This window comes from Aegilops tauschii, chromosome 7, assembly GCF_002575655.3.
Source record: "Aegilops tauschii subsp. strangulata cultivar AL8/78 chromosome 7, Aet v6.0, whole genome shotgun sequence".
Taxonomy (NCBI): domain Eukaryota; kingdom Viridiplantae; phylum Streptophyta; class Magnoliopsida; order Poales; family Poaceae; genus Aegilops; species Aegilops tauschii.
Window position 1 is genome coordinate 62,397,838 of NC_053041.3, and position 10,240 is coordinate 62,408,077.

The window sequence follows — 10,240 nt, forward strand, 5'->3', positions numbered from 1 at the left end:
TTTGTATTGGCATGAGGCATTGTGTGTGGATGTAAAAACAATAAATGAAAGATATATCGATGCGTATGTGACGAGTGTGGCGGGCGAGCCGCCCTGAAGGCTCACTTGCGTCTACGGCGAGCCCCGTACGGAGGACCGACATCGCATGTGGTCCATCCTCCGTGATCTGCACCGACAAGCCAACATGCCATGGGCAGTGGTTGGCGATTTCAACGAGGCCATGTGGGGCTTCGAACACTTTTCTGCTACACCAAGATCGGCAGGTCAGATGATCGACTTCCGTGATGTGCTTGAAGTATGTGGCTTGGGTGATCTTGGTTTTGCAGGGCTCCCATATACATATGATAACCGGCGAGGTGGGCGGGCAAATGTCAAGGTACGCCTAGACCGGGCCATGGCAAATAACTCCTGGAGGGATCTGTTTACACATGCAAAGGTGGATCACTTGGTGGCTCCTAGTTCAGATCATCTACCTATCCTGCTCCGCTGTTCTAGGGAGGAGCCGAGGCAGGAGCATGGGAGGAGGTGCCGCCAGTATGAGGTTATGTGGGAGAGGGATCCCACGCTACCGGAGGTAATTATGAACACTTGGACCGAATTGGGTTCGATGCTTAACCTTGGTGAAATTGCTTCTGGGTTGGGAAACTTGATGAAGAAGTTGCATGATTGGAGTAGGAAAAAGTTTGGTAATGTCACCAAGGAAATTAACAAGTCTCGCTCTCGCCTAGAGGAGCTTATGTCTATGAATGCAGATAGGAAGGAGATTAGAGAGGCAACAGACAAGATGAATGAACTCTTGTATCGTGAGGAGATGTTGTGGATGCAAAGATCACGTGTTGCATGGCTGAAGGAAGGCGACAGGAACACACAGTTCTTCCATAGGAAAGCTGTTTGGCGCGCCCGAAAAAATCGCATTAAATCATTAATGGATGCTGCAGGTGTCATTCACAGGGATCATGAGGCTATGGCGGCTATGGTTACTTCATATTTTGCGGATCTCTTTTCAGCTGATAACTCATTATGTGCGGACCCTGTGATTGATCTCATTAATACTCGTGTTACTGACCACATGAATGATGCTCTCTGCGTAGATTTCTCGGACAAGGAAATTGCGGACGCCTTGTTCCAGATTGGACCCTTGAAGGCTCCGGGACCAGACGGGTTTCCCGCTCGTTTCTTCCAGAGGAACTGGGCTGTGATGCAGGGCCAAGTCATCGCAGGAGTTAAAGAGTTTTTCCGGACGGGACTAATGCCGAAAGGGGTGAATGACACTGCCATAGTTCTCATCCCCAAGGTTGATAACCCGGAGAAACTGACAGAGTTTCGGCCTATCAGTCTGTGCAATGTGATTTATAAGGTGGTCTCAAAATGTCTGGTAAATCGCTTGCGCCCTATCCTTGATTATATCATCTCCCCCGAACAGAGTGCATTTGTTCCTGGCTGGATGATCACAGATAATGCATTAATTGCGTTTGAATGCATTCACTATATTCAGCAAGAGAAGGACCCTGATAAGAGCTTCTGTGCTTATAAGCTGGATTTGTCTAAAGCTCATGATAGGGTCGATTGGATCTTCTTGGAGCGAATGATGCAAAAGATGGGTTTTGCTCGTCGGTGGGTGAACTGGATTATGGCATGCGTCACCTCGGTGAGATACACAGTTAAATTTAATGGAACCCTCTTGGATTCGTTCACACCGTCGCGCGGGCTACGGCAAGGTGATCCCCTCTCCCCGTTTCTGTTCCTGCTTGTGGCTGATGGTCTCTCCGCTTTGTTGAAGGATGGAGAGCGCAAAGGTGATTATACTCCGTTAAAAATCTGCCGCAGAGCTCCGGGTGTTTCTCATTTATTGTTTGCAGACGACACTTTGCTTTTCTTCAAGGCTAAAGAGGAGCAAGCTAGGAAAGTACAAGAGGTGCTAAATACGTATGAAAAAGCTACAGGCCAGTGCATCAACCCAGCCAAGTATACTTCTCTGTTTGGAAATTCATGTGCCATTGAGGACCAAGAGAAGGTGCGTGATGTCCTACATATTGAAATAGTAACTTTTGAGGAAAAGTACCTGGGGTTACCTACACCGGAAGGACGTATGTCTAAGGGAAAATTTCAGAATTTACAGTCTTGTCTGCTGAAGAGGATCATTGCTTGGGGCGACACCCTCTCGCTTGCAGGGAAAGAAATAATGATAAAAGCCATTGCCCAAGCTATCCCCACATATATCATGGGAGTTTTCAAATTACCTATGTCTATCTGTGATGACCTGAACAGAATGGTGAGGAACTTTTGGTGGGGCTTCGCTGAAGGCAAGAGGAAAACTCATTGGTTGGCATGGCAAAAAATCTTAGCTCATAAAACGAAGGGCGGCCTGGGCTTCAGAGACTTCCGTGTTTTTAACCAGGCTCTCCTTGCTCGCCAGGCGTGGCGGCTGCTTATCAAGCCTAACAGTTTATGTGCGCAGGTGCTGAAAGCTAGGTACTACCCAGATGGACGCTTAGAGGACACAGTCTTCTCCGGAAATGCTTCTTCTACGTGGCAGGCCATACAATATGGACTAGAGCTACTAAAGAAGGGCATTGTGTGGCGGGTAGGGGATGGCCAGAACATCCGCATATGGCGGGATCGGTGGGTCCCCCGGGAGCCATCGCGCCAGCCTGTCTCCCAGCAGGGCACATGTCGGCTCCGGCGGGTGGCCGAGCTCCTTGGCCCGGACGGGACTTGGCGCATACTTCCTTCCGGCAGACGTCGACGCGATCGCCAGCATCCGCACTTCATCTCGTTTCACCGACGACATCATCGCATGGGCTCCGGAGAAGAACGGTATCTTCACTGTTCGATCCGCCTATCGCTTTGCCATGGACGAGCGCGAGCGTCCATCGGCCACAGCCATGAGCAGGGCACCGGATGGTTGTCGCGCCATCTGGAAGATCATATGAGGGTGTATCGCTTTGCCATGGACGAGCGCGAGCGTCCATCGGCCACAGCCATGAGCAGGGCACCGGATGGTCATCGCGCCAACTGGAAGATCATATGAGGGTGCCCTGCTCCCCCGAAGGTACGCGTGTTTGCATGGAGGATTGTTACAAACTCACTTGCTACCTGGGCAAACAAATTCTCTCGGCACCTTGAGATTACTGATATTTGTCCCCTTTGTGGTGTGGAACGAGAGGACGGGTTCCATGTGTTCTGCAGGTGTCCACTAGCTAAGGAACTATGGCATGCTATGGCCTTGGACTGGCCTATACCGAGTGTCGACGCCATCCATAATGTTGGGCCGGAATGGCTCTTCACACTTCTGGAGCCACTGGATGAGGCGACACGGATGATTGTGATCATGATCATGTGGAGGATTTGGCATGTGCGGAATGAGATTACGCATGAGAAGAAGCCACCACCCACAGAAGCTTCTCGCCAATTCCTTCATGGATACATCAATTCACTCTTGTGCGTGCAGCAACACCCAAGTGGAGATGTGGTCAAGGGAAAGATGATACTCAATGCACCACCGATACTCACTAGAGAGCCGGCTCCTCTTAAGGACGAGCGAGGATGGGTTGCCCCAGAGTTAGGCAATACTAAACTTAATACAGATGGTAGCTTCATACCGGCGACAGGATTGGCTGGAGGGGGCATGGTCCTTCGAGATTCTGAGGGCAAGATCATTTTCAGTGCTTGTAGAGAAATTCGCGCATGCGATAATGCGCTCACGGCAAAGCTAGCGGCGTGTCGGGAGGGCCTGGAACTAGCTCTTTTCCGTACGGACGCGCCCATTAAAGTCGAGCTTGATTGTGCGGAGGCGGTGACAATGATCACAGCTCGTGAGCAGGACCGGTCGGCTCATCGCACCGTCATTGAGGAAATCAGGAGACTGGCAACGATGGAGGGGAGGGAGGTCTCTTTTAGTCTTTGTTGTCGTTCGCAAAACAAAGTTAGTCATGAGCTTGCCAAGTATGGTAGGAGCACCCCTCGCACCGCTAGCGGTTGATGGTCTATTGTAAACTTGGCTCTGGCTGAAAAGCCTCCGTGAGTAATGAGAATCCTCTTTTCACCCGCAAAAAAAAAGTGTAAACTCACATACAAATCTCCATCTTCTTTCTCTTCCCTCAACATCTCTAAATTAGAGTATTGTTCTCATCTTGGTCTATCTGCAGGTGATGGAATCCTGTAGGGCCATTGTGGTTGCTAGTGGCCCCATCAATCAGGCTCTATGACGAGACTAACGTAACACTCAACATGCTCGATCCTATAGTGTCCGATGATGTGCGTTCAGTGAGAGGAGATGTTCTCGTCGACTATGAGGCGTCTGTGGTGACTTTTGTCAATCCCAAGATGATATGACGGCCAGTCTCTTGAAGGTGATCATAGAGATAGGGTGTATGTGTTCATAGAGATAAGCGTATGCGTGTATATATGAGCGTCTGCATCTGCACTGTGTTAAAAAAAAGTAGAAATTTACTGGATGAAGAGTTCATGAATTTACCGGTGACGAAGACCACTATTTGAGCCAAGGCTTTGTCCGATCAACAATGATGTACGGCCTCCGTTTCAAAATAATTTTGAGTTTATCCTAAGTCAAACTTGTATATGTTTTACCAATTCCGTAGAAACATCTAGAACAACAAATTAGTACTATGAAATTTCTCGTCATATGTGTTCTGTTTTTTGCAAGGGTCATCATGTGTGTATTTGGTGTTGTAGATCTTACTCTTAGCAGATTTTTCATTAGTGTTGGTCAAACTTAAGTAAATTTGATTACGACAAACCTAGAATTTCAATTAATTTGAAACACCGGGAGTACGTGCATTTTGCTCTCTTCGAGTCCGAGGCAGCCAGATGGAATCCCGTTATGGTGCTAACAAGGAGCAGTGCTAGAAGCTAAAAGATTTGTATCGCACCATCCTTCAACCTCTTCTAACTCTTTTAGGGCTTGTTCGGTTGCAACAAAATTGAAGGGGATTGAAGTGGATTAGGGTGGATTAAATCCTATACAAGTCAAAATCTCACTCAATCTCCTCCAAACCTCTCCAATCCTCTCCAGGAGAGTTTTTTTTTGTTGCGAATTTTGTGAATCCCCTTCAGGAGAGGTTTAACCGGACAAGGCCTTAACGGGGCAAAACGGGCTTCGCCTTTGGTTACTGGATTCACAATTATTTTGGTGAAAATATATTACGCTTTGGGAATAATTGCCCACTTGCCAAAACAAGAAATACACACACAACCTCCGTTGTGCCGTCTACATCATTTTCAGAGATGTCTTACAACGGATCGGCAAAGAGCATGCACATAATTTGGATTTCCTTCCATTATTTGAGGAATATAATAAAAATAAAAAGACATGCATATCAAGTAGACAGTCTATAGATGGATCATCTATGTGTTGTGATGTGAACTTCGAGCTTCATTCCGCCCTCACAGTCTCCAGGTTTGCTGCTGATGGCGTACATGGGGCCTTGGCTACTGAGCTCGAGCTTGTCGTAGCCAGAGGTATATGTATCGTCCCCGACAGCACCAGCCCTGCAGAAGAACTCCTCGTCTTTATTCACTATCACCACGTTATGCATCTTCGGATTATACTTGAACACTGCATCAATGGAAACACGGTCAGTTCCATATATACACTCCTTATTGCTTAGCATTCAACCAGGGCCTACTAATTAAAGAACAAATTTATGGATCTTATAACAAGGGCCTATTGATTAGTGTGTCATGTGCTCTAATGCATCGTTCGTCTAACAATTTCTCCTGTAACTAAAATTTCAATTACGCAATGATCTAGAACAAGATCGATATCTCATGGCTAGGACTCCAGATGCTATGGTGATACAAATTATTTCCATCACGTGAGACATATAATACTGTATAACATTTTATACTTTGAAACAAACATTCATGTGCATCAAAATTAACGATTATCTACCATACTCACCAAGCACGTCACCAGGGTAGAAGGTCTTGTTCTTCTCCCAGCCATGAACACCAAAGGTCCATCCCTTCCAACCTCCAACTATCCACTCCGTCTTGCTAAAACAACTGGTTGCCAAGCACAGGGTTAGCACCAACCCAAGAGCAACGGCGCCAGTGCTGCTCATGCTTCTACCTAGTGCCATTGCCGCTTTTTTCACTACTAAAGCTCACAAGTGAATTTGATTTGCGTTGGTGGGGAAGGGAAACCCACCATATTTAAAGGCTCCTGATCAAGGTTCAGTCACTCATGCAATATTTGAAATTAAGTGTACTAATTAAGAAGTAAAGACATTTACTTTTGATTTGTTCCAAGATACAAGAGCTATATATCTAGGAAAATCTGCATTTAATTTGCTGCGCATTTAATTTTAATATTTCAAGATCATATATACTCCAGTAAATGTGAGTGAGTAATTTTATTATATATACTCCAGTAAATGTGAGTGAGTATATTTCAAGAGTATAATTTTTAAGATATATACAAAGTAAATGTAAGAGATTTTATTATTTCTAGTAAATGTGAGTGAGTAAATTTCATATTCAACCACACCTCTCCTTTTGTGAGGTCCATTTACTATGAGATATGTTAAAAAAAATGTTATTTCGAATTGTTTTCTTTTATTGCATTAGATATATTGAGTAATTCCAAGGGATGGAAAGATTAGGATATACACCTTCAAAAAGATAAATTTAATCCTTTTATCAGGCTACACGTAGAAATAGTCTCGTATTGTAGTTTGCAACTGTGGTCAAAAGGAAGATCAAGGACGCCTCTCGTTTTCCTCCCCTAACCCTAGGCGGCTAGCGCAAACTCTCCCCACCAAGCTTCACTGGCGAGCCCGTGGATTCGCCTTCCCTCTGCCTGCCACTCCGGTGGCCAATGGCGGGAAGGGAATCCCGTTGCCTCTGCTCCGGTTAGTAGTTTAGGTTAGGTTTTTTTTAGTCCTCACAGGTGCAACGCTCGGGCGAATGATGGCGCTTCTTCTTTGAGTTTGTCTGCCCTTCGATCCTCCTCGAGTTCGTCCGGCTAGAAGCTCCGACGTAGATTCCTGACGTCTCCTTGGGACACTGGGGTTAGGGTTTCTTGTCATGTGACGAGATTTGGTGTCAGATACTTCAGATCTATGCAAGGGTTCAACATCGACGAATGTGGCTCTAGGGCACTGGTCCTTAGGGGCACATGCACGACGACTTCCCGGCTGTCATCGATAAAATCAAGCCGCCTCCGGTAGGGGAGCGCCGACAACATCGCATCAACTACTCGTTTAGACTGCAATAGTGGTCGTTCGGTGGTCTCGGAATCTCGATGTAAACTCATTAAAAAAAGATGATGAAACATGACGTCTATATCTCGCATTCAGCGAGACGGTAGGATATCTCGCTGAAGCGGCTACGGTAATCTGGCCGGCCCATTGGCGCACGGTTAAACAAAAAAGGAAGGGAAAGGCGAAATCACTAATTAAGGAGTACTCGTTGCAAAGAACACTCCACTTTCCCAGGTCGCGACAAGTGGCGCACATGTAGCGCGCCACTTGCCGCAACCTGGGAGTTTTCCCTTTTTCATAGATCCGTTTATTCAAAACGTTTTATCTCTTAAACCGTGCGTCCAAATCTCGAACCGTTTTCACCATTGGATTCCTCGCGTCGAGATCTTCAAAACTAGATCCCATGTTAATAGGTTTTGACGAACTTTTTTTTCACGAAAAAAACCGAACTGGGAGCACGGTTTTTGCCCTTTCCGAAAGAGGCACGCCCGTGCCTCTCGCGAATTCACAACCGTGCCTCTCGCGGAAGCAAAACCGTGACTCTCGTGGAAGGGAAAAAACAGAAAACACGTTTTTTTCGTTTCCGAGAGGCACGGCCGTGACTCTCGTGAAAGCACAACCGTGCCTCTCGCGAAAGCAAAACCGTGACTCTCGCGAAAGAAAAAAAACAAAAAACGCGTATTTTTTCCTTTCCTAGAGGCACGGCCGTGACTCTCGCGAAAGCATAACCGTGCCTCTCGCGGAAGCAAAACCGTGACTCTCGTGAAAGAAAAAAACAGAAAACGCGTTTTGTTTTTTCCTTTCTGAGAGGCACGGCCGTGACTCTCGCGAAAGCACAACCGTGTCTCTCGCGGAAGCAAAACCGTGACTCTCGCGAAAGAAAAAAAAACAGAAAACGCGTTTTGTTTTTCCCTTTCCGAGAGGCACGGCCGTGACTCTCGCGAAAGTACAACCGTGCCTCTCGCGGAAGAAAAACCGTGACTTTCGCGAAAGAAAAAAAACGCGTTTTTTTCACGGGAATTTTTTTTTCGAATTTTTTTTATCGAAAAGCTAAGGAAGACCGGGGAAAACCAAAACATCGAAAAAAACCGTTTAAAAAGCCGAAAACGCAGCGGAAAAATAAAAATAAAAAATCCGTAGGGAGCGTCCAGAGCGCAACACGTGGCGAATGGCTGAGAGCGCGTCAAATAACGTTGATCGTTGCGAGGCTCCCGAAGGAGCGCTCGTTAACTAGTTGCTCTCAGGGAAATGAGAGCGAGAGCACGAGGGATCAATCCCTGAAGCTCCAGGAAGACAGTGAGCGCTGCTAGCCACCGCGCCCACCCTACTGTCCGTGTTAAGTAACGGGGCGCGGCCTACTTGAAGCGAGTCAAGCCTATTTTATCACTTTTTTTTATCTTTGTATCTTTTTCTTTTCTTTCTTTCTTTTTTCTTCTCCAGGGTTTTCAGTTTTCTTTATTCTATTTTCATTTTTTTCTTTGGTTTATTTTATTTCTTTTTTGGTTTTCTTTGTTTCTTTTGGTTTTCATTCTACATCTTTTGTATATGTCAACAACATTTTCCTAATACACGTTTAACACTTTTGCAAGACAAATCTAATTTTTTAATACGTGGTCAACATTTTCTCTAGCAGTCCTCGTAAAACACCGACCCGCAAAATTCGTTTACAGTTAGCGAAAAAAAGTTTTGTAGGCCGACGCGGGCTGGGGCCGAGCAGACCACGTGTAGCCGACCCGTAAGACGACATATTCAATATGTTGTTTTACGGGTCGGCTACGCGGGGTCAATATGTTGTTTTACGGGTCGGCTACGTGGGGTCTGCTCAGTCGCATCCCGCGTCGGCCCGCATACTGAAACCCCAAGATTAGCCAAATTGACAGCATTCCGACGATGGACTCCAAATTCGAAGAATAAAACATAGTTCGCGCGTAATAAAAGCATAGTTTTCTATGACAACGCAAGAGGACTTCATGCAAAAGCAACGACCACGTCCATCATCATCTTGGTAGCTTTTCACCCATCGTCATGATCTTCACTCTGCACCACCGCCATCGATGCCATCGCCGCCTCCGAGTCTATCACCGGCACTTGTTCCAACTCCGGCACCGAAAGCATCGCCGGGCGCACTGAAAGCGTCAGCGGCACTAGTTCCAACTCCTGATGGGAAAACATCACCGGCACCGAAACACCCACCGGCCGCCGCTAGAATCCTCCTCTTCAAGATGTCTCTCCTTGCTATATCATGCCATTCTTTGGTGATGTCGTCCATGTCATCGCAGTTCAATGTCATGATCATGTTCTCCTCGGCAAGAAGCTTGGCCATGGCTTTGGTCTCATCGACAAAGACTCTTCTCTCCTCAATGGCTGCCTTGCGCAACCCCTCGTCCTTGAGCAATTGCCACTTCTCTTGCTTCTCTCGTGCCTTCTTCTCGGCCAACTCTTTCTTTGCCTCCAATGTCTTCGCCAACATCAACTCATTTGATTGCACCATGGCATATATCTTGTCCCGCAAGCTCGATGCCTCGTGTTCCCTCTAGATCTTCTCCCTTGTCCTCTTGTCTCCATCGGGCTTGTTCAAATTTCGTGGGCCATCATCATCTTCATCATCATCCATGTTCGTAAGTGAACCTCTCTTCGGTAGGGACTCTTTCTCAATCAACTTCCACTTGTCACACACTTTTAGCAATTCCCAACAATGCTCTAGTTTAAATAATTTGCCTTCGGAAGCTTCCATGTCTTTGTATCTTTGTTGGGCAATTTTTTCCTACACAATTAAAACAATGTCAAATCATGCAATCACTTCAAATGCTACAAATGATTTGCACAACTTGGGACGTGAAAACGAACTCACATAGTCGGATTCCAGTGTTCCACTTGGAGGTGCATTGCGAACTTGTTCCAAGCAAGCAGCCCAATGGCATCGTTCGAACCGGCGCTATAGTGAGTGTCATCAAGTCACGAGCTACCACAATGGCGAAAAGCGAAGCAAGTAGAGGAAATCGAAGAAGCATACC

The 10,240-nt window shown here is 46.5% G+C and overlaps 1 long non-coding RNA gene across 1 annotated transcript; it reads right to left on the minus strand.

Moving 5' to 3' along the window:
- Window positions 1-5,144: 5,144 nt before the first annotated feature.
- LOC109761748 (uncharacterized) lies at window positions 5,145-6,173 on the minus strand. Its single transcript, XR_012188768.1, has 2 exons — window positions 5,924-6,173; window positions 5,145-5,578 (listed from the first exon to the last, which is right to left on the minus strand). It is a non-coding gene; the product is annotated as an uncharacterized lncRNA (long non-coding RNA).
- Window positions 6,174-10,240: the final 4,067 nt, after the last annotated feature.